Source organism: Schistocerca cancellata, unplaced genomic scaffold (genome assembly GCF_023864275.1).
Source record: "Schistocerca cancellata isolate TAMUIC-IGC-003103 unplaced genomic scaffold, iqSchCanc2.1 HiC_scaffold_1100, whole genome shotgun sequence".
NCBI classification, from domain to species: Eukaryota; Metazoa; Arthropoda; class Insecta; order Orthoptera; family Acrididae; genus Schistocerca; species Schistocerca cancellata.
This window is the reverse complement of record NW_026047099.1, coordinates 5,943,253-5,966,728: the sequence shown is the minus strand read 5'-3', so window position 1 is coordinate 5,966,728 and position 23,476 is coordinate 5,943,253. Positions and strand designations below refer to the sequence as shown.

The following is a 23,476-nucleotide window of genomic DNA, read 5'->3' as shown; positions in this document are numbered from 1 at the left end:
TGGTGCGAATGCACTGCAAACTACGCAGACACCTGGTGTGAGGCGCGGCGAGGCGAGGCGAGGCGAGGCGAGGAAGCCCACATCGCTACCAGTGGGCCCTCCAGCACGACACTGCCACACCCCGCACAGGCCCTCCGCTGAACACCAGGGACAAGATGCGTCCTCCGCTAGTGTCGAAGGCTGAACGCGCCCAGCGAATGACAGGGGGTGCAACGAGCAGCAGTGCGTCTCACACACGCGGCGGTGCGCCCGCCAATTCGGCCGTCACTCTGCTGGGACGCCGGGCGCGCCTCCCCGCGACGTCCTCGAGGAACTGGCGGTTGCGGAAGGAAGCGCTTTCGTCAAATGCGGCCGAAAACTAACATTTTGTGTGTTGTGAGAAAAGCCGAACGCGAATTCTGCCGTGCTCCTACATTAGATGAGCGCCAACGGCCATACCATGATGAATACACCGGTTCTCGTCCGATCACCGAAGTTAAGCATCATCGGGCCCGGCTAGTACTTGGATGGGTGACCGCCTGGGGAAACCCGGGTGCTGTTGGCTCCCTTCCCGTTTTTTTTTGTTATGTCGCCAGCCCAATTTTCAAACTACGTTTCTGTTGTGACAAAGATGCTTCCTTAAGCCTTTTAAACTACTGTAATGGTACGAAAATGCAGTAATTAACTCAGTTTGAGGGAGAATGTGCTAACCAAGTTTGCCAAGAAGACTTTGAAAACGACAAAACAGTACGAATTGGCAGGTGATTTCTGAAATACGTCACCGCCTATTGTTGAGTAGGAATGTAGAGTTCCAAATTTGATTTGTAACCACGAATTTATTCCTTAGTCGTCTCGTCTCGTCTCGTCCCGCAGACGTTTGTCGTGCTTGCGCTGTCATATGGACCACGACCCGAGCGGCAGCGAGCGGCAGTCGAGCAAAGTCGGGACAAGTCGGGACGGGGACAGGGACAGGGATAGGAATGGTGCGAATGCACTGCAAACTACGCAGACACCTGGTGTGAGGCGCGGCGAGGCGAGGCGAGGCGAGGCGAGGAAGCCCACATCGCTACCAGTGGGCCCTCCAGCACGACACTGCCACACCCCGCACAGGCCCTCCGCTGAACACCAGGGACAAGATGCGTCCTCCGCTAGTGTCGAAGGCTGAACGCGCCCAGCGAATGACAGGGGGTGCAACGAGCAGCAGTGCGTCTCACACACGCGGCGGTGCGCCCGCCAATTCGGCCGTCACTCTGCTGGGACGCCGGGCGCGCCTCCCCGCGCCGTCCTCGAGGAACTGGCGGTTGCGGAAGGAAGCGCTTTCGTCAAATGCGGCCGAAAACTAACATTTTGTGTGTTGTGAGAAAAGCCGAACGCGAATTCTGCCGTGCTCCTACATTAGATGAGCGCCAACGGCCATACCATGATGAATACACCGGTTCTCGTCCGATCACCGAAGTTAAGCATCATCGGGCCCGGCTAGTACTTGGATGGGTGACCGCCTGGGGAAACCCGGGTGCTGTTGGCTCCCTTCCCGTTTTTTTTTTGTTATGTCGCCAGCCCAATTTTCAAACTACGTTTGTGTTGTGACAAAGACGCTTCCTTAAGCCTTTTAAACTACTGTAATGGTACGAAAATGCAGTAATTAACTCAGTTTGAGGGAGAATGTGCTAACCAAGTTTGCCAAGAAGACTTTGAAAACGACAAAACAGTACGAATCGGCAGGTGATTTCTGAAATACGTCACCGCCTATTGTTGTGTAGGAGTGTAGAGTTCCAAATTTGATTTGTAACCACGAATTTAATCCTTAGTCGTCTCGTCTCGTCCCGCAGACGTTTGTCGTGCTTGCGCTGTCATATGGACCACGACCCGAGCGGCAGCGAGCGGCAGTCGAGCAAAGTCGGGACAAGTCGGGACGGGGACAGGGACAGGGATAGGAATGGTGCGAATGCACTGCAAACTACGCAGACACCTGGTGTGAGGCGCGGCGAGGCGAGGCGAGGCGAGGCGAGGAAGCCCACATCGCTACCAGTGGGCCCTCCAGCACGACATTGCCACACCCCGCACAGGCCCTCCGCTGAACACCAGGGACAAGGTGCGTCCTCCGCTAGTGTCGAAGGCTGCACGCGCCCAGCGAATGACAGGGGGTGCAACGAGCAGCAGTGCGTCTCACACACGCGGCGGTGCGCCCGCCTATTCGGCCGTCACTCTGCTGGGACGCCGGGCGCGCCTCCCCGCGCCGTCCTCGAGGAACTGGCGGTTGCGGAAGGAAGCGCTTTCGTCAAATGCGGCCGAAAACTAACATTTTGTGTGTTGGGAGAAAAGCCGAACGCGAATTCTGCCGAGCTCCTACATTAGATGAGCGCCAACGGCCATACCATGATGAATACACCGGTTCTCGTCCGATCACCGAAGTTAAGCATCATCGGGCCCGGCTAGTACTTGGATGGGTGACCGCCTGGGGAAACCCGGGTGCTGTTGGTTCCCTTCCCGTTTTTTTTTTTTGTTATGTCGCCAGCCCAATTTTCAAACTACGTTTCTGTTGTGACAAAGATGCTTCCTTAAGCCTTTTAAACTACTGTAATGGTACGAAAATGCAGTAATTAACTCAGTTTGAGGGAGAATGTGCTAACCAAGTTTGCCAAGAAGACTTTGAAAACGACAAAACAGTACGAATTGGCAGGTGATTTCTGAAATACGTCACCGCCTATTGTTGAGTAGGAATGTAGAGTTCCAAATTTGATTTGTAACCACGAATTTATTCCTTAGTCGTCTCGTCTCGTCTCGTCCCGCAGACGTTTGTCGTGCTTGCGCTGTCATATGGACCACGACCCGAGCGGCAGCGAGCGGCAGTCGAGCAAAGTCGGGACAAGTCGGGACGGGGACAGGGACAGGGATAGGAATGGTGCGAATGCACTGCAAACTATGCAGACACCTGGTGTGAGGCGCGGCGAGCCGAGGCGAGGCGAGGCGAGGCGAAGCGAGGAAGCCCACATCGCTACCAGTGGGCCCTCCAGCACGACATTGCCACACCCCGCACAGGCCCTCCGCTGAACACCAGGGACAAGGTGCGTCCTCCGCTAGTGTCGAAGGCTGCACGCGCCCAGCGAATGACAGGGGGTGCAACGAGCAGCAGTGCGTCTCACACACGCGGCGGTGCGCCCGCCAATTCGGCCGTCACTCTGCTGGGACGCCGGGCGCGCCTCCCCGCGCCGTCCTCGAGGAACTGGCGGTTGCGGAAGGAAGCGCTTTCGTCAAATGCGGCCGAAAACTAACATTTTGTGTGTTGGGAGAAAAGCCGAACGCGAATTCTGCCGTGCTCCTACATTAGATGAGCGCCAACGGCCATACCATGATGAATACACAGGTTCTCGTCCGATCACCGAAGTTAAGCATCATCGGGCACGGCTAGTACTTGGATGGGTGACCGCCTGGGAAACCCGGGTGCTGTTGGCTCCCTTCCTGTTTTTTTTTTGTCATTTCGCCAGCCCAATTTTCAAACTACCTTTCTGTTGTGACAAAGATGCTTCCTTAAGCCTTTTAAACTACTGTAATGGTACGAAAATGCAGTAATTAACTCAGTTTGAGGGAGAATGTGCTAACCAAGTTTGCCAAGAAGACTTTGAAAACGACAAAACAGTACGAATCGGCAGGTGATTTCTGAAATACGTCACCGCCTATTGTTGTGTAGGAGTGTAGAGTTCCAAATTTGATTTGTAACCACGAATTTAATCCTTAGTCGTCTCGTCTCGTCTCGTCTCGTCCCGCAGACGTTTGTCGTGCTTGCGCTGTCATATGGACCACGAACCGAGCGGCAGCGAGCGGCAGTCGAGCAAAGTCGGGACAAGTCGGGACGGGGACAGGGACAGGGATAGGAATGGTGCGAATGCACTGCAAACTACGCAGACACCTGGTGTGAGGCGCGGCGAGGCGAGGCGAGGCGAGGCGAGGAACCCCATATCGCTACCAGTGGGCCCTCCAGCACGACACTGCCACACCCCGCACAGGCCCTCCGCTGAACACCAGGGACAAGATGCGTCCTCCGCTAGTGTCGAAGGCTGAATGCGCCCAGCGAATGACAGGGGGTGCAACGAGCAGCAGTGCGTCTCACACACGCGGCGGTGCGCCCGCCAATTCGGCCGTCACTCTGCTGGGACGCCGGGCGCGCCTCCCCGCGCCGTCCTCGAGGAACTGGCGGTTGCGGAAGGAAGCGCTTTCGTCAAATGCGGCCGAAAACTAACATTTTGTGTGTTGTGAGAAAAGCCGAACGCGAATTCTGCCGTGCTCCTACATTAGATGAGCGCCAACTTCCATACCATGATGAATACACCGGTTCTCGTCCGATCACCGAAGTTAAGCATCATCGGGCCCGGCTAGTACTTGGATGGGTGACCGCCTGGGGAAACCCGGGTGCTGTTGGCTCCCTTCCCGTTTTTTTTTTTTGTTATGTCGCCAGCCCAATTTTCAAACTACGTTTCTGTTGTGACAAAGATGCTTCCTTAAGCCTTTTAAACTACTGTAATGGTACGAAAATGCAGTAATTAACTCAGTTTGAGGGAGAATGTGCTAACCAAGTTTGCCAAGAAGACTTTGAAAACGACAAAACAGTACGAATTGGCAGGTGATTTCTGAAATACGTCACCGCCTATTGTTGAGTAGGAATGTAGAGTTCCAAATTTGATTTGTAACCACGAATTTATTCCTTAGTCGTCTCGTCTCGTCTCGTCCCGCAGACGTTTGTCGTGCTTGCGCTGTCATATGGACCACGACCCGAGCGGCAGCGAGCGGCAGTCGAGCAAAGTCGGGACAAGTCGGGACGGGGACAGGGACAGGGATAGGAATGGTGCGAATGCACTGCAAACTACGCAGACACCTGGTGTGAGGCGCGGCGAGGCGAGGCGAGGCGAGGCGAGGAAGCCCACATCGCTACCAGTGGGCCCTCCAGCACGACACTGCCACACCCCGCACAGGCCCTCCGCTGAACACCAGGGACAAGATGCGTCCTCCGCTAGTGTCGAAGGCTGAACGCGCCCAGCGAATGACAGGGGGTGCAACGAGCAGCAGTGCGTCTCACACACGCGGCGGTGCGCCCGCCAATTCGGCCGTCACTCTGCTGGGACGCCGGGCGCGCCTCCCCGCGCCGTCCTCGAGGAACTGGCGGTTGCGGAAGGAAGCGCTTTCGTCAAATGCGGCCGAAAACTAACATTTTGTGTGTTGGGAGAAAAGCCGAACGCGAATTCTGCCGTGCTCCTACATTAGATGAGCGCCAACGGCCATACCATGATGAATACACAGGTTCTCGTCCGATCACCGAAGTTAAGCATCATCGGGCACGGCTAGTACTTGGATGGGTGACCGCCTGGGAAACCCGGGTGCTGTTGGCTCCCTTCCTGTTTTTTTTTTGTCATGTCGCCAGCCCAATTTTCAAACTACCTTTCTGTTGTGACAAAGATGCTTCCTTAAGCCTTTTAAACTACTGTAATGGTACGAAAATGCAGTAATTAACTCAGTTTGAGGGAGAATGTGCTAACCAAGTTTGCCAAGAAGACTTTGAAAACGACAAAACAGTACGAATCGGCAGGTGATTTCTGAAATACGTCACCGCCTATTGTTGTGTAGGAGTGTAGAGTTCCAAATTTGATTTGTAACCACGAATTTAATCCTTAGTCGTCTCGTCTCGTCTCGTCTCGTCCCGCAGACGTTTGTCGTGCTTGCGCTGTCATATGGACCACGACCCGAGCGGCAGCGAGCGGCAGTCGAGCAAACTCGGGACAAGTCGGGACGGGGACAGGGACAGGGATAGGAATGGTGCGAATGCACTGCAAACTACGCAGACACCTGGTGTGAGGCGCGGCGAGGCGAGGCGAGGCGAGGCGAGGAAGCCCACATCGCTACCAGTGGGCCCTCCAGCACGACACTGCCACACCCCGCACAGGCCCTCCGCTGAACACCAGGGACAAGATGCGTCCTCCGCTAGTGTCGAAGGCTGAACGCGCCCAGCGAATGACAGGGGGTGCAACGAGCAGCAGTGCGTCTCACACACGCGGCGGTGCGCCCGCCAATTCGGCCGTCACTCTGCTGGGACGCCGGGCGCGCCTCCCCGCGACGTCCTCGAGGAACTGGCGGTTGCGGAAGGAAGCGCTTTCGTCAAATGCGGCCGAAAACTAACATTTTGTGTGTTGTGAGAAAAGCCGAACGCGAATTCTGCCGTGCTCCTACATTAGATGAGCGCCAACGGCCATACCATGATGAATACACCGGTTCTCGTCCGATCACCGAAGTTAAGCATCATCGGGCCCGGCTAGTACTTGGATGGGTGACCGCCTGGGGAAACCCGGGTGCTGTTGGCTCCCTTCCCGTTTTTTTTTTTGTTATGTCGCCAGCCCAATTTTCAAACTACGTTTCTGTTGTGACAAAAATGCTTCCTTAAGCCTTTTAAACTACTGTAATGGTACGAAAATGCAGTAATTAACTCAGTTTGAGGGAGAATGTGCTAACCAAGTTTGCCAAGAAGACTTTGAAAACGACAAAACAGTACGAATTGGCAGGTGATTTCTGAAATACGTCACCGCCTATTGTTGAGTAGGAATGTAGAGTTCCAAATTTGATTTGTAACCACGAATTTATTCCTTAGTCGTCTCGTCTCGTCTCGTCCCGCAGACGTTTGTCGTGCTTGCGCTGTCATATGGACCACGACCCGAGCGGCAGCGAGCGGCAGTCGAGCAAACTCGGGACAAGTCGGGACGGGGACAGGGACAGGGATAGGAATGGTGCGAATGCACTGCAAACTACGCAGACACCTGGTGTGAGGCGCGGCGAGCCGAGGCGAGGCGAGGCGAGGCGAAGCGAGGAAGCCCACATCGCTACCAGTGGGCCCTCCAGCACGACATTGCCACACCCCGCACAGGCCCTCCGCTGAACACCAGGGACAAGGTGCGTCCTCCGCTAGTGTCGAAGGCTGCACGCGCCCAGCGAATGACAGGGGGTGCAACGAGCAGCAGTGCGTCTCACACACGCGGCGGTGCGCCCGCCAATTCGGCCGTCACTCTGCTGGGACGCCGGGCGCGCCTCCCCGCGCCGTCCTCGAGGAACTGGCGGTTGCGGAAGGAAGCGCTTTCGTCAAATGCGGCCGAAAACTAACATTTTGTGTGTTGGGAGAAAAGCCGAACGCGAATTCTGCCGTGCTCCTACATTAGATGAGCGCCAACGGCCATACCATGATGAATACACAGGTTCTCGTCCGATCACCGAAGTTAAGCATCATCGGGCACGGCTAGTACTTGGATGGGTGACCGCCTGGGAAACCCGGGTGCTGTTGGCTCCCTTCCTGTTTTTTTTTTGTCATTTCGCCAGCCCAATTTTCAAACTACCTTTCTGTTGTGACAAAGATGCTTCCTTAAGCCTTTTAAACTACTGTAATGGTACGAAAATGCAGTAATTAACTCAGTTTGAGGGAGAATGTGCTAACCAAGTTTGCCAAGAAGACTTTGAAAACGACAAAACAGTACGAATCGGCAGGTGATTTCTGAAATACGTCACCGCCTATTGTTGTGTAGGAGTGTAGAGTTCCAAATTTGATTTGTAACCACGAATTTAATCCTTAGTCGTCTCGTCTCGTCTCGTCTCGTCCCGCAGACGTTTGTCGTGCTTGCGCTGTCATATGGACCACGAACCGAGCGGCAGCGAGCGGCAGTCGAGCAAAGTCGGGACAAGTCGGGACGGGGACAGGGACAGGGATAGGAATGGTGCGAATGCACTGCAAACTACGCAGACACCTGGTGTGAGGCGCGGCGAGCCGAGGCGAGGCGAGGCGAGGCGAAGCGAGGAAGCCCACATCGCTACTAGTGGGCCCTCCAGCACGACATTGCCACACCCCGCACAGGCCCTCCGCTGAACACCAGGGACAAGGTGCGTCCTCCGCTAGTGTCGAAGGCTGCACGCGCCCAGCGAATGACAGGGGGTGCAACGAGCAGCAGTGCGTCTCACACACGCGGCGGTGCGCCCGCCAATTCGGCCGTCACTCTGCTGGGACGCCGGGCGCGCCTCCCCGCGCCGTCCTCGAGGAACTGGCGGTTGCGGAAGGAAGCGCTTTCGTCAAATGCGGCCGAAAACTAACATTTTGTGTGTTGGGAGAAAAGCCGAACGCGAATTCTGCCGTGCTCCTACATTAGATGAGCGCCAACGGCCATACCATGATGAATACACAGGTTCTCGTCCGATCACCGAAGTTAAGCATCATCGGGCACGGCTAGTACTTGGATGGGTGACCGCCTGGGAAACCCGGGTGCTGTTGGCTCCCTTCCTGTTTTTTTTTTGTCATGTCGCCAGCCCAATTTTCAAACTACCTTTCTGTTGTGACAAAGATGCTTCCTTAAGCCTTTTAAACTACTGTAATAGTACGAAAATGCAGTAATTAACTCAGTTTGAGGGAGAATGTGCTAACCAAGTTTGCCAAGAAGACTTTGAAAACGACAAAACAGTACGAATCGGCAGGTGATTTCTGAAATACGTCACCGCCTATTGTTGTGTAGGAGTGTAGAGTTCCAAATTTGATTTGTAACCACGAATTTAATCCTTAGTCGTCTCGTCTCGTCTCGTCTCGTCCCGCAGACGTTTGTCGTGCTTGCGCTGTCATATGGACCACGACCCGAGCGGCAGCGAGCGGCAGTCGAGCAAACTCGGGACAAGTCGGGACGGGGACAGGGACAGGGATAGGAATGGTGCGAATGCACTGCAAACTACGCAGACACCTGGTGTGAGGCGCGGCGAGGCGAGGCGAGGCGAGGCGAGGAAGCCCACATCGCTACCAGTGGGCCCTCCAGCACGACACTGCCACACCCCGCACAGGCCCTCCGCTGAACACCAGGGACAAGATGCGTCCTCCGCTAGTGTCGAAGGCTGAACGCGCCCAGCGAATGACAGGGGGTGCAACGAGCAGCAGTGCGTCTCACACACGCGGCGGTGCGCCCGCCAATTCGGCCGTCACTCTGCTGGGACGCCGGGCGCGCCTCCCCGCGCCGTCCTCGAGGAACTGGCGGTTGCGGAAGGAAGCGCTTTCGTCAAATGCGGCCGAAAACTAACATTTTGTGTGTTGGGAGAAAAGCCGAACGCGAATTCTGCCGTGCTCCTACATTAGATGAGCGCCAACGGCCATACCATGATGAATACACAGGTTCTCGTCCGATCACCGAAGTTAAGCATCATCGGGCACGGCTAGTACTTGGATGGGTGACCGCCTGGGAAACCCGGGTGCTGTTGGCTCCCTTCCTGTTTTTTTTTTGTCATGTCGCCAGCCCAATTTTCAAACTACCTTTCTGTTGTGACAAAGATGCTTCCTTAAGCCTTTTAAACTACTGTAATGGTACGAAAATGCAGTAATTAACTCAGTTTGAGGGAGAATGTGCTAACCAAGTTTGCCAAGAAGACTTTGAAAACGACAAAACAGTACGAATCGGCAGGTGATTTCTGAAATACGTCACCGCCTATTGTTGTGTAGGAGTGTAGAGTTCCAAATTTGATTTGTAACCACGAATTTAATCCTTAGTCGTCTCGTCTCGTCTCGTCTCGTCCCGCAGACGTTTGTCGTGCTTGCGCTGTCATATGGACCACGACCCGAGCGGCAGCGAGCGGCAGTCGAGCAAACTCGGGACAAGTCGGGACGGGGACAGGGACAGGGATAGGAATGGTGCGAATGCACTGCAAACTACGCAGACACCTGGTGTGAGGCGCGGCGAGGCGAGGCGAGGCGAGGCGAGGAAGCCCACATCGCTACCAGTGGGCCCTCCAGCACGACACTGCCACACCCCGCACAGGCCCTCCGCTGAACACCAGGGACAAGATGCGTCCTCCGCTAGTGTCGAAGGCTGAACGCGCCCAGCGAATGACAGGGGGTGCAACGAGCAGCAGTGCGTCTCACACACGCGGCGGTGCGCCCGCCAATTCGGCCGTCACTCTGCTGGGACGCCGGGCGCGCCTCCCCGCGACGTCCTCGAGGAACTGGCGGTTGCGGAAGGAAGCGCTTTCGTCAAATGCGGCCGAAAACTAACATTTTGTGTGTTGTGAGAAAAGCCGAACGCGAATTCTGCCGTGCTCCTACATTAGATGAGCGCCAACGGCCATACCATGATGAATACACCGGTTCTCGTCCGATCACCGAAGTTAAGCATCATCGGGCCCGGCTAGTACTTGGATGGGTGACCGCCTGGGGAAACCCGGGTGCTGTTGGCTCCCTTCCCGTTTTTTTTTTTGTTATGTCGCCAGCCCAATTTTCAAACTACGTTTCTGTTGTGACAAAAATGCTTCCTTAAGCCTTTTAAACTACTGTAATGGTACGAAAATGCAGTAATTAACTCAGTTTGAGGGAGAATGTGCTAACCAAGTTTGCCAAGAAGACTTTGAAAACGACAAAACAGTACGAATTGGCAGGTGATTTCTGAAATACGTCACCGCCTATTGTTGAGTAGGAATGTAGAGTTCCAAATTTGATTTGTAACCACGAATTTATTCCTTAGTCGTCTCGTCTCGTCTCGTCCCGCAGACGTTTGTCGTGCTTGCGCTGTCATATGGACCACGACCCGAGCGGCAGCGAGCGGCAGTCGAGCAAACTCGGGACAAGTCGGGACGGGGACAGGGACAGGGATAGGAATGGTGCGAATGCACTGCAAACTACGCAGACACCTGGTGTGAGGCGCGGCGAGCCGAGGCGAGGCGAGGCGAGGCGAAGCGAGGAAGCCCACATCGCTACCAGTGGGCCCTCCAGCACGACATTGCCACACCCCGCACAGGCCCTCCGCTGAACACCAGGGACAAGGTGCGTCCTCCGCTAGTGTCGAAGGCTGCACGCGCCCAGCGAATGACAGGGGGTGCAACGAGCAGCAGTGCGTCTCACACACGCGGCGGTGCGCCCGCCAATTCGGCCGTCACTCTGCTGGGACGCCGGGCGCGCCTCCCCGCGCCGTCCTCGAGGAACTGGCGGTTGCGGAAGGAAGCGCTTTCGTCAAATGCGGCCGAAAACTAACATTTTGTGTGTTGGGAGAAAAGCCGAACGCGAATTCTGCCGTGCTCCTACATTAGATGAGCGCCAACGGCCATACCATGATGAATACACAGGTTCTCGTCCGATCACCGAAGTTAAGCATCATCGGGCACGGCTAGTACTTGGATGGGTGACCGCCTGGGAAACCCGGGTGCTGTTGGCTCCCTTCCTGTTTTTTTTTTGTCATGTCGCCAGCCCAATTTTCAAACTACCTTTCTGTTGTGACAAAGATGCTTCCTTAAGCCTTTTAAACTACTGTAATAGTACGAAAATGCAGTAATTAACTCAGTTTGAGGGAGAATGTGCTAACCAAGTTTGCCAAGAAGACTTTGAAAACGACAAAACAGTACGAATCGGCAGGTGATTTCTGAAATACGTCACCGCCTATTGTTGTGTAGGAGTGTAGAGTTCCAAATTTGATTTGTAACCACGAATTTAATCCTTAGTCGTCTCGTCTCGTCTCGTCTCGTCCCGCAGACGTTTGTCGTGCTTGCGCTGTCATATGGACCACGACCCGAGCGGCAGCGAGCGGCAGTCGAGCAAACTCGGGACAAGTCGGGACGGGGACAGGGACAGGGATAGGAATGGTGCGAATGCACTGCAAACTACGCAGACACCTGGTGTGAGGCGCGGCGAGGCGAGGCGAGGCGAGGCGAGGAAGCCCACATCGCTACCAGTGGGCCCTCCAGCACGACACTGCCACACCCCGCACAGGCCCTCCGCTGAACACCAGGGACAAGATGCGTCCTCCGCTAGTGTCGAAGGCTGAACGCGCCCAGCGAATGACAGGGGGTGCAACGAGCAGCAGTGCGTCTCACACACGCGGCGGTGCGCCCGCCAATTCGGCCGTCACTCTGCTGGGACGCCGGGCGCGCCTCCCCGCGCCGTCCTCGAGGAACTGGCGGTTGCGGAAGGAAGCGCTTTCGTCAAATGCGGCCGAAAACTAACATTTTGTGTGTTGGGAGAAAAGCCGAACGCGAATTCTGCCGTGCTCCTACATTAGATGAGCGCCAACGGCCATACCATGATGAATACACAGGTTCTCGTCCGATCACCGAAGTTAAGCATCATCGGGCACGGCTAGTACTTGGATGGGTGACCGCCTGGGAAACCCGGGTGCTGTTGGCTCCCTTCCTGTTTTTTTTTTGTCATGTCGCCAGCCCAATTTTCAAACTACCTTTCTGTTGTGACAAAGATGCTTCCTTAAGCCTTTTAAACTACTGTAATGGTACGAAAATGCAGTAATTAACTCAGTTTGAGGGAGAATGTGCTAACCAAGTTTGCCAAGAAGACTTTGAAAACGACAAAACAGTACGAATCGGCAGGTGATTTCTGAAATACGTCACCGCCTATTGTTGTGTAGGAGTGTAGAGTTCCAAATTTGATTTGTAACCACGAATTTAATCCTTAGTCGTCTCGTCTCGTCTCGTCTCGTCCCGCAGACGTTTGTCGTGCTTGCGCTGTCATATGGACCACGACCCGAGCGGCAGCGAGCGGCAGTCGAGCAAACTCGGGACAAGTCGGGACGGGGACAGGGACAGGGATAGGAATGGTGCGAATGCACTGCAAACTACGCAGACACCTGGTGTGAGGCGCGGCGAGGCGAGGCGAGGCGAGGCGAGGAAGCCCACATCGCTACCAGTGGGCCCTCCAGCACGACACTGCCACACCCCGCACAGGCCCTCCGCTGAACACCAGGGACAAGATGCGTCCTCCGCTAGTGTCGAAGGCTGAACGCGCCCAGCGAATGACAGGGGGTGCAACGAGCAGCAGTGCGTCTCACACACGCGGCGGTGCGCCCGCCAATTCGGCCGTCACTCTGCTGGGACGCCGGGCGCGCCTCCCCGCGACGTCCTCGAGGAACTGGCGGTTGCGGAAGGAAGCGCTTTCGTCAAATGCGGCCGAAAACTAACATTTTGTGTGTTGTGAGAAAAGCCGAACGCGAATTCTGCCGTGCTCCTACATTAGATGAGCGCCAACGGCCATACCATGATGAATACACCGGTTCTCGTCCGATCACCGAAGTTAAGCATCATCGGGCCCGGCTAGTACTTGGATGGGTGACCGCCTGGGGAAACCCGGGTGCTGTTGGCTCCCTTCCCGTTTTTTTTTTGTTATGTCGCCAGCCCAATTTTCAAACTACGTTTCTGTTGTGACAAAGATGCTTCCTTAAGCCTTTTAAACTACTGTAATGGTACGAAAATGCAGTAATTAACTCAGTTTGAGGGAGAATGTGCTAACCAAGTTTGCCAAGAAGACTTTGAAAACGACAAAACAGTACGAATTGGCAGGTGATTTCTGAAATACGTCACCGCCTATTGTTGAGTAGGAATGTAGAGTTCCAAATTTGATTTGTAACCACGAATTTATTCCTTAGTCGTCTCGTCTCGTCTCGTCCCGCAGACGTTTGTCGTGCTTGCGCTGTCATATGGACCACGACCCGAGCGGCAGCGAGCGGCAGTCGAGCAAAGTCGGGACAAGTCGGGACGGGGACAGGGACAGGGATAGGAATGGTGCGAATGCACTGCAAACTACGCAGACACCTGGTGTGAGGCGCGGCGAGGCGAGGCGAGGCGAGGCGAGGAAGCCCACATCGCTACCAGTGGGCCCTCCAGCACGACACTGCCACACCCCGCACAGGCCCTCCGCTGAACACCAGGGACAAGATGCGTCCTCCGCTAGTGTCGAAGGCTGAACGCGCCCAGCGAATGACAGGGGGTGCAACGAGCAGCAGTGCGTCTCACACACGCGGCGGTGCGCCCGCCAATTCGGCCGTCACTCTGCTGGGACGCCGGGCGCGCCTCCCCGCGCCGTCCTCGAGGAACTGGCGGTTGCGGAAGGAAGCGCTTTCGTCAAATGCGGCCGAAAACTAACATTTTGTGTGTTGGGAGAAAAGCCGAACGCGAATTCTGCCGTGCTCCTACATTAGATGAGCGCCAACGGCCATACCATGATGAATACACCGGTTCTCGTCCGATCACCGAAGTTAAGCATCATCGGGCCCGGCTAGTACTTGGATGGGTGACCGCCTGGGGAAACCCGGGTGCTGTTGGCTCCCTTCCCGTTTTTTTTTTTGTTATGTCGCCAGCCCAATTTTCAAACTACGTTTCTGTTGTGACAAAGATGCTTCCTTAAGCCTTTTAAACTACTGTAATGGTACGAAAATGCAGTAATTAACTCAGTTTGAGGGAGAATGTGCTAACCAAGTTTGCCAAGAAGACTTTGAAAACGACAAAACAGTACGAATCGGCAGGTGATTTCTGAAATACGTCACCGCCTATTGTTGTGTAGGAGTGTAGAGTTCCAAATTTGATTTGTAACCACGAATTTAATCCTTAGTCGTCTCGTCTCGTCTCGTCTCGTCCCGCAGACGTTTGTCGTGCTTGCGCTGTCATATGGACCACGACCCGAGCGGCAGCGAGCGGCAGTCGAGCAAACTCGGGACAAGTCGGGACGGGGACAGGGACAGGGATAGGAATGGTGCGAATGCACTGCAAACTACGCAGACACCTGGTGTGAGGCGCGGCGAGGCGAGGCGAGGCGAGGCGAGGAAGCCCACATCGCTACCAGTGGGCCCTCCAGCACGACACTGCCACACCCCGCACAGGCCCTCCGCTGAACACCAGGGACAAGATGCGTCCTCCGCTAGTGTCGAAGGCTGAACGCGCCCAGCGAATGACAGGGGGTGCAACGAGCAGCAGTGCGTCTCACACACGCGGCGGTGCGCCCGCCAATTCGGCCGTCACTCTGCTGGGACGCCGGGCGCGCCTCCCCGCGACGTCCTCGAGGAACTGGCGGTTGCGGAAGGAAGCGCTTTCGTCAAATGCGGCCGAAAACTAACATTTTGTGTGTTGGGAGAAAAGCCGAACGCGAATTCTGCCGTGCTCCTACATTAGATGAGCGCCAACGGCCATACCATGATGAATACACCGGTTCTCGTCCGATCACCGAAGTTAAGCATCATCGGGCCCGGCTAGTACTTGGATGGGTGACCGCCTGGGGAAACCCGGGTGCTGTTGGCTCCCTTCCCGTTTTTTTTTTGTTATGTCGCCAGCCCAATTTTCAAACTACGTTTCTGTTGTGACAAAGATGCTTCCTTAAGCCTTTTAAACTACTGTAATGGTACGAAAATGCAGTAATTAACTCAGTTTGAGGGAGAATGTGCTAACCAAGTTTGCCAAGAAGACTTTGAAAACGACAAAACAGTACGAATTGGCAGGTGATTTCTGAAATACGTCACCGCCTATTGTTGAGTAGGAATGTAGAGTTCCAAATTTGATTTGTAACCACGAATTTATTCCTTAGTCGTCTCGTCTCGTCTCGTCCCGCAGACGTTTGTCGTGCTTGCGCTGTCATATGGACCACGACCCGAGCGGCAGCGAGCGGCAGTCGAGCAAAGTCGGGACAAGTCGGGACGGGGACAGGGACAGGGATAGGAATGGTGCGAATGCACTGCAAACTACGCAGACACCTGGTGTGAGGCGCGGCGAGGCGAGGCGAGGCGAGGCGAGGAAGCCCACATCGCTACCAGTGGGCCCTCCAGCACGACACTGCCACACCCCGCACAGGCCCTCCGCTGAACACCAGGGACAAGATGCGTCCTCCGCTAGCGTCGAAGGCTGAACGCGCCCAGCGAATGACAGGGGGTGCAACGAGCAGCAGTGCGTCTCACACACGCGGCGGTGCGCCCGCCAATTCGGCCGTCACTCTGCTGGGACGCCGGGCGCGCCTCCCCGCGCCGTCCTCGAGGAACTGGCGGTTGCGGAAGGAAGCGCTTTCGTCAAATGCGGCCGAAAACTAACATTTTGTGTGTTGGGAGAAAAGCCGAACGCGAATTCTGCCGTGCTCCTACATTAGATGAGCGCCAACGGCCATACCATGATGAATACACCGGTTCTCGTCCGATCACCGATGTTAAGCATCATCGGGCCCGGCTAGTACTTGGATGGGTGACCGCCTGGGGAAACCCGGGTGCTGTTGGCTCCCTTCCCGTTTTTTTTTTTGTTATGTCGCCAGCCCAATTTTCAAACTACGTTTCTGTTGTGACAAAGATGCTTCCTTAAGCCTTTTAAACTACTGTAATGGTACGAAAATGCAGTAATTAACTCAGTTTGAGGGAGAATGTGCTAACCAAGTTTGCCAAGAAGACTTTGAAAACGACAAAACAGTACGAATCGGCAGGTGATTTCTGAAATACGTCACCGCCTATTGTTGTGTAGGAGTGTAGAGTTCCAAATTTGATTTGTATCCACGAATTTAATCCTTAGTCGTCTCGTCTCGTCCCGCAGACGTTTGTCGTGCTTGCGCTGTCATATGGACCACGACCCGAGCGGCAGCGAGCGGCAGTCGAGCAAAGTCGGGACAAGTCGGGACGGGGACAGGGACAGGGATAGGAATGGTGCGAATGCACTGCAAACTACGCAGACACCTGGTGTGAGGCGCGGCGAGCCGAGGCGAGGCGAGGCGAGGCGAAGCGAGGAAGCCCACATCGCTACCAGTGGGCCCTCCAGCACGACATTGCCACACCCCGCACAGGCCCTCCGCTGAACACCAGGGACAAGGTGCGTCCTCCGCTAGTGTCGAAGGCTGCACGCGCCCAGCGAATGACAGGGGGTGCAACGAGCAGCAGTGCGTCTCACACACGCGGCGGTGCGCCCGCCAATTCGGCCGTCACTCTGCTGGGACGCCGGGCGCGCCTCCCCGCGCCGTCCTCGAGGAACTGGCGGTTGCGGAAGGAAGCGCTTTCGTCAAATGCGGCCGAAAACTAACATTTTGTGTGTTGGGAGAAAAGCCGAACGCGAATTCTGCCGTGCTCCTACATTAGATGAGCGCCAACGGCCATACCATGATGAATACACAGGTTCTCGTCCGATCACCGAAGTTAAGCATCATCGGGCACGGCTAGTACTTGGATGGGTGACCGCCTGGGAAACCCGGGTGCTGTTGGCTCCCTTCCTGTTTTTTTTTTGTCATTTCACCAGCCCAATTTTCAAACTACGTTTCTGTTGTGACAAAGATGCTTCCTTAAGCCTTTTAAACTACTGTAATGGTACGAAAATGCAGTAATTAACTCAGTTTGAGGGAGAATGTGCTAACCAAGTTTGCCAAGAAGACTTTGAAAACGACAAAACAGTACGAATTGGCAGGTGATTTCTGAAATACGTCACCGCCTATTGTTGAGTAGGAATGTAGAGTTCCAAATTTGATTTGTAACCACGAATTTATTCCTTAGTCGTCTCGTCTCGTCTCGTCCCGCAGACGTTTGTCGTGCTTGCGCTGTCATATGGACCACGACCCGAGCGGCAGCGAGCGGCAGTCGAGCAAAGTCGGGACAAGTCGGGACGGGGACAGGGACAGGGATAGGAATGGTGCGAATGCACTGCAAACTACGCAGACACCTGGTGTGAGGCGCGGCGAGGCGAGGCGAGGCGAGGCGAGGAAGCCCACATCGCTACCAGTGGGCCCTCCAGCACGACACTGCCACACCCCGCACAGGCCCTCCGCTGAACACCAGGGACAAGATGCGTCCTCCGCTAGTGTCGAAGGCTGAACGCGCCCAGCGAATGACAGGGGGTGCAACGAGCAGCAGTGCGTCTCACACACGCGGCGGTGCGCCCGCCAATTCGGCCGTCACTCTGCTGGGACGCCGGGCGCGCCTCCCCGCGCCGTCCTCGAGGAACTGGCGGTTGCGGAAGGAAGCGCTTTCGTCAAATGCGGCCGAAAACTAACATTTTGTGTGTTGGGAGAAAAGCCGAACGCGAATTCTGCCGTGCTCCTACATTAGATGAGCGCCAACGGCCATACCATGATGAATACACCGGTTCTCGTCCGATCACCGAAGTTAAGCATCATCGGGCCCGGCTAGTACTTGGATGGGTGACCGCCTGGGGAAACCCGGGTGCTGTTGGCTCCCTTCCCGTTTTTTTTTTTGTTATGTCGCCAGCCCAATTTTCAAACTACGTTTCTGTTGTGACAAAGATGCTTCCTTAAGCCTTTTAAACTACTGTAATGGTACGAAAATGCAGTAATTAACTCAGTTTGAGGGAGAATGTGCTAACCAAGTTTGCCAAGAAGACTTTGAAAACGACAAAACAGTACGAATCGGCAGGTGATTTCTGAAATACGTCACCGCCTATTGTTGTGTAGGAGTGTAGAGTTCCAAATTTGATTTGTAACCACGAATTTAATCCTTAGTCGTCTCGTCTCGTCTCGTCTCGTCCCGCAGACGTTTGTCGTGCTTGCGCTGTCATATGGACCACGACCCGAGCGGCAGCGAGCGGCAGTCGAGCAAACTCGGGACAAGTCGGGACGGGGACAGGGACAGGGATAGGAATGGTGCGAATGCACTGCAAACTACGCAGACACCTGGTGTGAGGCGCGGCGAGGCGAGGCGAGGCGAGGCGAGGAAGCCCACATCGCTACCAGTGGGCCCTCCAGCACGACACTGCCACACCCCGCACAGGCCCTCCGCTGAACACCAGGGACAAGATGCGTCCTCCGCTAGTGTCGAAGGCTGAACGCGCCCAGCGAATGACAGGGGGTGCAACGAGCAGCAGTGCGTCTCACACACGCGGCGGTGCGCCGGCCAATTCGGCCGTCACTCTGCTGGGACGCCGGGCGCGCCTCCCCGCGCCGTCCTCGAGGAACTGGCGGTTGCGGAAGGAAGCGCTTTCGTCAAATGCGGCCGAAAACTAACATTTTGTGTGTTGGGAGAAAAGCCGAACGCGAATTCTGCCGTGCTCCTACATTAGATGAGCGCCAACGGCCATACCATGATGAATACACAGGTTCTCGTCCGATCACCGAAGTTAAGCATCATCGGGCACGGCTAGTACTTGGATGGGTGACCGCCTGGGAAACCCGGGTGCTGTTGGCTCCCTTCCTGTTTTTTTTTTTGTCATGTCGCCAGCCCAATTTTCAAACTACCTTTCTGTTGTGACAAAGATGCTTCCTTAAGCCTTTTAAACTACTGTAATGGTACGAAAATGCAGTAATTAACTCAGTTTGAGGGAGAATGTGCTAACCAAGTTTGCCAAGAAGACTTTGAAAACGACAAAACAGTACGAATCGGCAGGTGATTTCTGAAATACGTCACCGCCTATTGTTGTGTAGGAGTGTAGAGTTCCAAATTTGATTTGTAACCACGAATTTAATCCTTAGTCGTCTCGTCTCGTCTCGTCTCGTCCCGCAGACGTTTGTCGTGCTTGCGCTGTCATATGGACCACGACCCGAGCGGCAGCGAGCGGCAGTCGAGCAAACTCGGGACAAGTCGGGACGGGGACAGGGACAGGGATAGGAATGGTGCGAATGCACTGCAAACTACGCAGACACCTGGTGTGAGGCGCGGCGAGGCGAGGCGAGGCGAGGCGAGGAAGCCCACATCGCTACCAGTGGGCCCTCCAGCACGACACTGCCACACCCCGCACAGGCCCTCCGCTGAACACCAGGGACAAGATGCGTCCTCCGCTAGTGTCGAAGGCTGAACGCGCCCAGCGAATGACAGGGGGTGCAACGAGCAGCAGTGCGTCTCACACACGCGGCGGTGCGCCCGCCAATTCGGCCGTCACTCTGCTGGGACGCCGGGCGCGCCTCCCCGCGACGTCCTCGAGGAACTGGCGGTTGCGGAAGGAAGCGCTTTCGTCAAATGCGGCCGAAAACTAACATTTTGTGTGTTGTGAGAAAAGCCGAACGCGAATTCTGCCGTGCTCCTACATTAGATGAGCGCCAACGGCCATACCATGATGAATACACAGGTTCTCGTCCGATCACCGAAGTTAAGCATCATCGGGCCCGGCTAGTACTTGGATGGGTGACCGCCTGGGGAAACCCGGGTGCTGTTGGCTCCCTTCCCGTTTTTTTTTGTTATGTCGCCAGCCCAATTTTCAAACTACGTTTCTGTTGTGACAAAAATGCTTCCTTAAGCCTTTTAAACTACTGTAATGGTACGAAAATGCAGTAATTAACTCAGTTTGAGGGAGAATGTGCTAACCAAGTTTGCCAAGAAGACTTTGAAAACGACAAAACAGTACGAATTGGCAGGTGATTTCTGAAATACGTCACCGCCTATTGTTGAGTAGGAATGTAGAGTTCCAAATTTGATTTGTAACCACGAATTTATTCCTTAGTCGTCTCGTCTCGTCTCGTCCCGCAGACGTTTGTCGTGCTTGCGCTGTCATATGGACCACGACCCGAGCGGCAGCGAGCGGCAGTCGAGCAAACTCGGGACAAGTCGGGACGGGGACAGGGACAGGGATAGGAATGGTGCGAATGCACTGCAAACTACGCAGACACCTGGTGTGAGGCGCGGCGAGCCGAGGCGAGGCGAGGCGAGGCGAAGCGAGGAAGCCCACATCGCTACCAGTGGGCCCTCCAGCACGACATTGCCACACCCCGCACAGGCCCTCCGCTGAACACCAGGGACAAGGTGCGTCCTCCGCTAGTGTCGAAGGCTGCACGCGCCCAGCGAATGACAGGGGGTGCAACGAGCAGCAGTGCGTCTCACACACGCGGCGGTGCGCCCGCCAATTCGGCCGTCACTCTGCTGGGACGCCGGGCGCGCCTCCCCGCGCCGTCCTCGAGGAACTGGCGGTTGCGGAAGGAAGCGCTTTCGTCAAATGCGGCCGAAAACTAACATTTTGTGTGTTGGGAGAAAAGCCGAACGCGAATTCTGCCGTGCTCCTACATTAGATGAGCGCCAACGGCCATACCATGATGAATACACAGGTTCTCGTCCGATCACCGAAGTTAAGCATCATCGGGCACGGCTAGTACTTGGATGGGTGACCGCCTGGGAAACCCGGGTGCTGTTGGCTCCCTTCCTGTTTTTTTTTGTCATGTCGCCAGCCCAATTTTCAAACTACCTTTCTGTTGTGACAAAGATGCTTCCTTAAGCCTTTTAAACTACTGTAATAGTACGAAAATGCAGTAATTAACTCAGTTTGAGGGAGAATGTGCTAACCAAGTTTGCCAAGAAGACTTTGAAAACGACAAAACAGTACGAATCGGCAGGTGATTTCTGAAATACGTCACCGCCTATTGTTGTGTAGGAGTGTAGAGTTCCAAATTTGATTTGTAACCACGAATTTAATCCTTAGTCGTCTCGTCTCGTCTCGTCTCGTCCCGCAGACGTTTGTCGTGCTTGCGCTGTCATATGGACCACGACCCGAGCGGCAGCGAGCGGCAGTCGAGCAAACTCGGGACAAGTCGGGACGGGGACAGGGACAGGGATAGGAATGGTGCGAATGCACTGCAAACTACGCAGACACCTGGTGTGAGGCGCGGCGAGGCGAGGCGAGGCGAGGCGAGGAAGCCCACATCGCTACCAGTGGGCCCTCCAGCACGACACTGCCACACCCCGCACAGGCCCTCCGCTGAACACCAGGGACAAGATGCGTCCTCCGCTAGTGTCGAAGGCTGAACGCGCCCAGCGAATGACAGGGGGTGCAACGAGCAGCAGTGCGTCTCACACACGCGGCGGTGCGCCCGCCAATTCGGCCGTCACTCTGCTGGGACGCCGGGCGCGCCTCCCCGCGACGTCCTCGAGGAACTGGCGGTTGCGGAAGGAAGCGCTTTCGTCAAATGCGGCCGAAAACTAACATTTTGTGTGTTGTGAGAAAAGCCGAACGCGAATTCTGCCGTGCTCCTACATTAGATGAGCGCCAACGGCCATACCATGATGAATACACCGGTTCTCGTCCGATCACCGAAGTTAAGCATCATCGGGCCCGGCTAGTACTTGGATGGGTGACCGCCTGGGGAAACCCGGGTGCTGTTGGCTCCCTTCCCGTTTTTTTTTTTTGTTATGTCGCCAGCCCAATTTTCAAACTACGTTTCTGTTGTGACAAAGATGCTTCCTTAAGCCTTTTAAACTACTGTAATGGTACGAGAATGCAGTAATTAACTCAGTTTGAGGGAGAATGTGCTAACCAAGTTTGCCAAGAAGACTTTGAAAACGACAAAACAGTACGAATCGGCAGGTGATTTCTGAAATACGTCACCGCCTATTGTTGTGTAGGAGTGTAGAGTTCCAAATTTGATTTGTAACCACGAATTTAATCCTTAGTCGTCTCGTCTCGTCTCGTCTCGTCCCGCAGACGTTTGTCGTGCTTGCGCTGTCATATGGACCACGACCCGAGCGGCAGCGAGCGGCAGTCGAGCAAACTCGGGACAAGTCGGGACGGGGACAGGGACAGGGATAGGAATGGTGCGAATGCACTGCAAACTACGCAGACACCTGGTGTGAGGCGCGGCGAGGCGAGGCGAGGCGAGGCGAGGAAGCCCACATCGCTACCAGTGGGCCCTCCAGCACGACACTGCCACACCCCGCACAGGCCCTCCGCTGAACACCAGGGACAAGATGCGTCCTCCGCTAGTGTCGAAGGCTGAACGCGCCCAGCGAATGACAGGGGGTGCAACGAGCAGCAGTGCGTCTCACACACGCGGCGGTGCGCCCGCCAATTCGGCCGTCACTCTGCTGGGACGCCGGGCGCGCCTCCCCGCGCCGTCCTCGAGGAACTGGCGGTTGCGGAAGGAAGCGCTTTCGTCAAATGCGGCCGAAAACTAACATTTTGTGTGTTGGGAGAAAAGCCGAACGCGAATTCTGCCGTGCTCCTACATTAGATGAGCGCCAACGGCCATACCATGATGAATACACAGGTTCTCGTCCGATCACCGAAGTTAAGCATCATCGGGCACGGCTAGTACTTGGATGGGTGACCGCCTGGGAAACCCGGGTGCTGTTGGCTCCCTTCCTGTTTTTTTTTTGTCATGTCGCCAGCCCAATTTTCAAACTACCTTTCTGTTGTGACAAAGATGCTTCCTTAAGCCTTTTAAACTACTGTAATGGTACGAAAATGCAGTAATTAACTCAGTTTGAGGGAGAATGTGCTAACCAAGTTTGCCAAGAAGACTTTGAAAACGACAAAACAGTACGAATCGGCAGGTGATTTCTGAAATACGTCACCGCCTATTGTTGTGTAGGAGTGTAGAGTTCCAAATTTGATTTGTAACCACGAATTTAATCCTTAGTCGTCTCGTCTCGTCTCGTCTCGTCCCGCAGACGTTTGTCGTGCTTGCGCTGTCATATGGACCACGACCCGAGCGGCAGCGAGCGGCAGTCGAGCAAACTCGGGACAAGTCGGGACGGGGACAGGGACAGGGATAGGAATGGTGCGAATGCACTGCAAACTACGCAGACACCTGGTGTGAGGCGCGGCGAGGCGAGGCGAGGCGAGGCGAGGAAGCCCACATCGCTACCAGTGGGCCCTCCAGCACGACACTGCCACACCCCGCACAGGCCCTCCGCTGAACACCAGGGACAAGATGCGTCCTCCGCTAGTGTCGAAGGCTGAACGCGCCCAGCGAATGACAGGGGGTGCAACGAGCAGCAGTGCGTCTCACACACGCGGCGGTGCGCCCGCCAATTCGGCCGTCACTCTGCTGGGACGCCGGGCGCGCCTCCCCGCG

The 23,476-nt window shown here is 55.4% G+C and overlaps 24 non-coding genes across 24 annotated transcripts; all 24 read left to right on the top strand.

Moving 5' to 3' along the window:
• The first annotated feature begins 424 nt into the window (after positions 1–424).
• LOC126154920 (5S ribosomal RNA) lies at positions 425–544 on the top strand. The gene has a single exon (XR_007532447.1). It is a non-coding gene; the product is annotated as a 5S ribosomal RNA (ribosomal RNA).
• Positions 545–1,384: 840 nt separating this feature from the next.
• On the top strand, positions 1,385–1,504 carry LOC126154919 (5S ribosomal RNA). Its single transcript, XR_007532446.1, has one exon. It is a non-coding gene; the product is annotated as a 5S ribosomal RNA (ribosomal RNA).
• An 836-nt stretch (positions 1,505–2,340) lies between these two features.
• LOC126155087 (5S ribosomal RNA) lies at positions 2,341–2,460 on the top strand. Its single transcript, XR_007532603.1, has one exon. It is a non-coding gene; the product is annotated as a 5S ribosomal RNA (ribosomal RNA).
• An 853-nt stretch (positions 2,461–3,313) lies between these two features.
• LOC126155235 (5S ribosomal RNA) lies at positions 3,314–3,432 on the top strand. Its single transcript, XR_007532741.1, has one exon. It is a non-coding gene; the product is annotated as a 5S ribosomal RNA (ribosomal RNA).
• Positions 3,433–4,278: 846 nt separating this feature from the next.
• LOC126155346 (5S ribosomal RNA) lies at positions 4,279–4,398 on the top strand. The gene has a single exon (XR_007532845.1). It is a non-coding gene; the product is annotated as a 5S ribosomal RNA (ribosomal RNA).
• An 843-nt stretch (positions 4,399–5,241) lies between these two features.
• On the top strand, positions 5,242–5,360 carry LOC126155234 (5S ribosomal RNA). The gene has a single exon (XR_007532740.1). It is a non-coding gene; the product is annotated as a 5S ribosomal RNA (ribosomal RNA).
• An 846-nt stretch (positions 5,361–6,206) lies between these two features.
• LOC126154918 (5S ribosomal RNA) lies at positions 6,207–6,326 on the top strand. Its single transcript, XR_007532445.1, has one exon. It is a non-coding gene; the product is annotated as a 5S ribosomal RNA (ribosomal RNA).
• An 852-nt stretch (positions 6,327–7,178) lies between these two features.
• Positions 7,179–7,297, top strand: LOC126155233 (5S ribosomal RNA). The gene has a single exon (XR_007532739.1). It is a non-coding gene; the product is annotated as a 5S ribosomal RNA (ribosomal RNA).
• An 856-nt stretch (positions 7,298–8,153) lies between these two features.
• Positions 8,154–8,272, top strand: LOC126155231 (5S ribosomal RNA). Its single transcript, XR_007532737.1, has one exon. It is a non-coding gene; the product is annotated as a 5S ribosomal RNA (ribosomal RNA).
• Positions 8,273–9,118: 846 nt separating this feature from the next.
• LOC126155230 (5S ribosomal RNA) lies at positions 9,119–9,237 on the top strand. The gene has a single exon (XR_007532736.1). It is a non-coding gene; the product is annotated as a 5S ribosomal RNA (ribosomal RNA).
• Positions 9,238–10,083: 846 nt separating this feature from the next.
• LOC126154916 (5S ribosomal RNA) lies at positions 10,084–10,203 on the top strand. Its single transcript, XR_007532444.1, has one exon. It is a non-coding gene; the product is annotated as a 5S ribosomal RNA (ribosomal RNA).
• An 852-nt stretch (positions 10,204–11,055) lies between these two features.
• LOC126155229 (5S ribosomal RNA) lies at positions 11,056–11,174 on the top strand. The gene has a single exon (XR_007532735.1). It is a non-coding gene; the product is annotated as a 5S ribosomal RNA (ribosomal RNA).
• Positions 11,175–12,020: 846 nt separating this feature from the next.
• LOC126155228 (5S ribosomal RNA) lies at positions 12,021–12,139 on the top strand. The gene has a single exon (XR_007532734.1). It is a non-coding gene; the product is annotated as a 5S ribosomal RNA (ribosomal RNA).
• Positions 12,140–12,985: 846 nt separating this feature from the next.
• Positions 12,986–13,105, top strand: LOC126154915 (5S ribosomal RNA). The gene has a single exon (XR_007532443.1). It is a non-coding gene; the product is annotated as a 5S ribosomal RNA (ribosomal RNA).
• An 841-nt stretch (positions 13,106–13,946) lies between these two features.
• On the top strand, positions 13,947–14,066 carry LOC126154914 (5S ribosomal RNA). The gene has a single exon (XR_007532442.1). It is a non-coding gene; the product is annotated as a 5S ribosomal RNA (ribosomal RNA).
• Positions 14,067–14,913: 847 nt separating this feature from the next.
• LOC126154913 (5S ribosomal RNA) lies at positions 14,914–15,033 on the top strand. Its single transcript, XR_007532441.1, has one exon. It is a non-coding gene; the product is annotated as a 5S ribosomal RNA (ribosomal RNA).
• Positions 15,034–15,874: 841 nt separating this feature from the next.
• Positions 15,875–15,994, top strand: LOC126155199 (5S ribosomal RNA). Its single transcript, XR_007532707.1, has one exon. It is a non-coding gene; the product is annotated as a 5S ribosomal RNA (ribosomal RNA).
• Positions 15,995–16,841: 847 nt separating this feature from the next.
• On the top strand, positions 16,842–16,960 carry LOC126155227 (5S ribosomal RNA). Its single transcript, XR_007532733.1, has one exon. It is a non-coding gene; the product is annotated as a 5S ribosomal RNA (ribosomal RNA).
• Positions 16,961–17,801: 841 nt separating this feature from the next.
• LOC126154912 (5S ribosomal RNA) lies at positions 17,802–17,921 on the top strand. The gene has a single exon (XR_007532440.1). It is a non-coding gene; the product is annotated as a 5S ribosomal RNA (ribosomal RNA).
• Positions 17,922–18,768: 847 nt separating this feature from the next.
• LOC126155226 (5S ribosomal RNA) lies at positions 18,769–18,887 on the top strand. The gene has a single exon (XR_007532732.1). It is a non-coding gene; the product is annotated as a 5S ribosomal RNA (ribosomal RNA).
• Positions 18,888–19,734: 847 nt separating this feature from the next.
• Positions 19,735–19,854, top strand: LOC126155253 (5S ribosomal RNA). Its single transcript, XR_007532758.1, has one exon. It is a non-coding gene; the product is annotated as a 5S ribosomal RNA (ribosomal RNA).
• Positions 19,855–20,704: 850 nt separating this feature from the next.
• On the top strand, positions 20,705–20,823 carry LOC126155225 (5S ribosomal RNA). Its single transcript, XR_007532731.1, has one exon. It is a non-coding gene; the product is annotated as a 5S ribosomal RNA (ribosomal RNA).
• An 845-nt stretch (positions 20,824–21,668) lies between these two features.
• Positions 21,669–21,788, top strand: LOC126154911 (5S ribosomal RNA). Its single transcript, XR_007532439.1, has one exon. It is a non-coding gene; the product is annotated as a 5S ribosomal RNA (ribosomal RNA).
• An 848-nt stretch (positions 21,789–22,636) lies between these two features.
• Positions 22,637–22,755, top strand: LOC126155224 (5S ribosomal RNA). The gene has a single exon (XR_007532730.1). It is a non-coding gene; the product is annotated as a 5S ribosomal RNA (ribosomal RNA).
• Positions 22,756–23,476: the final 721 nt, after the last annotated feature.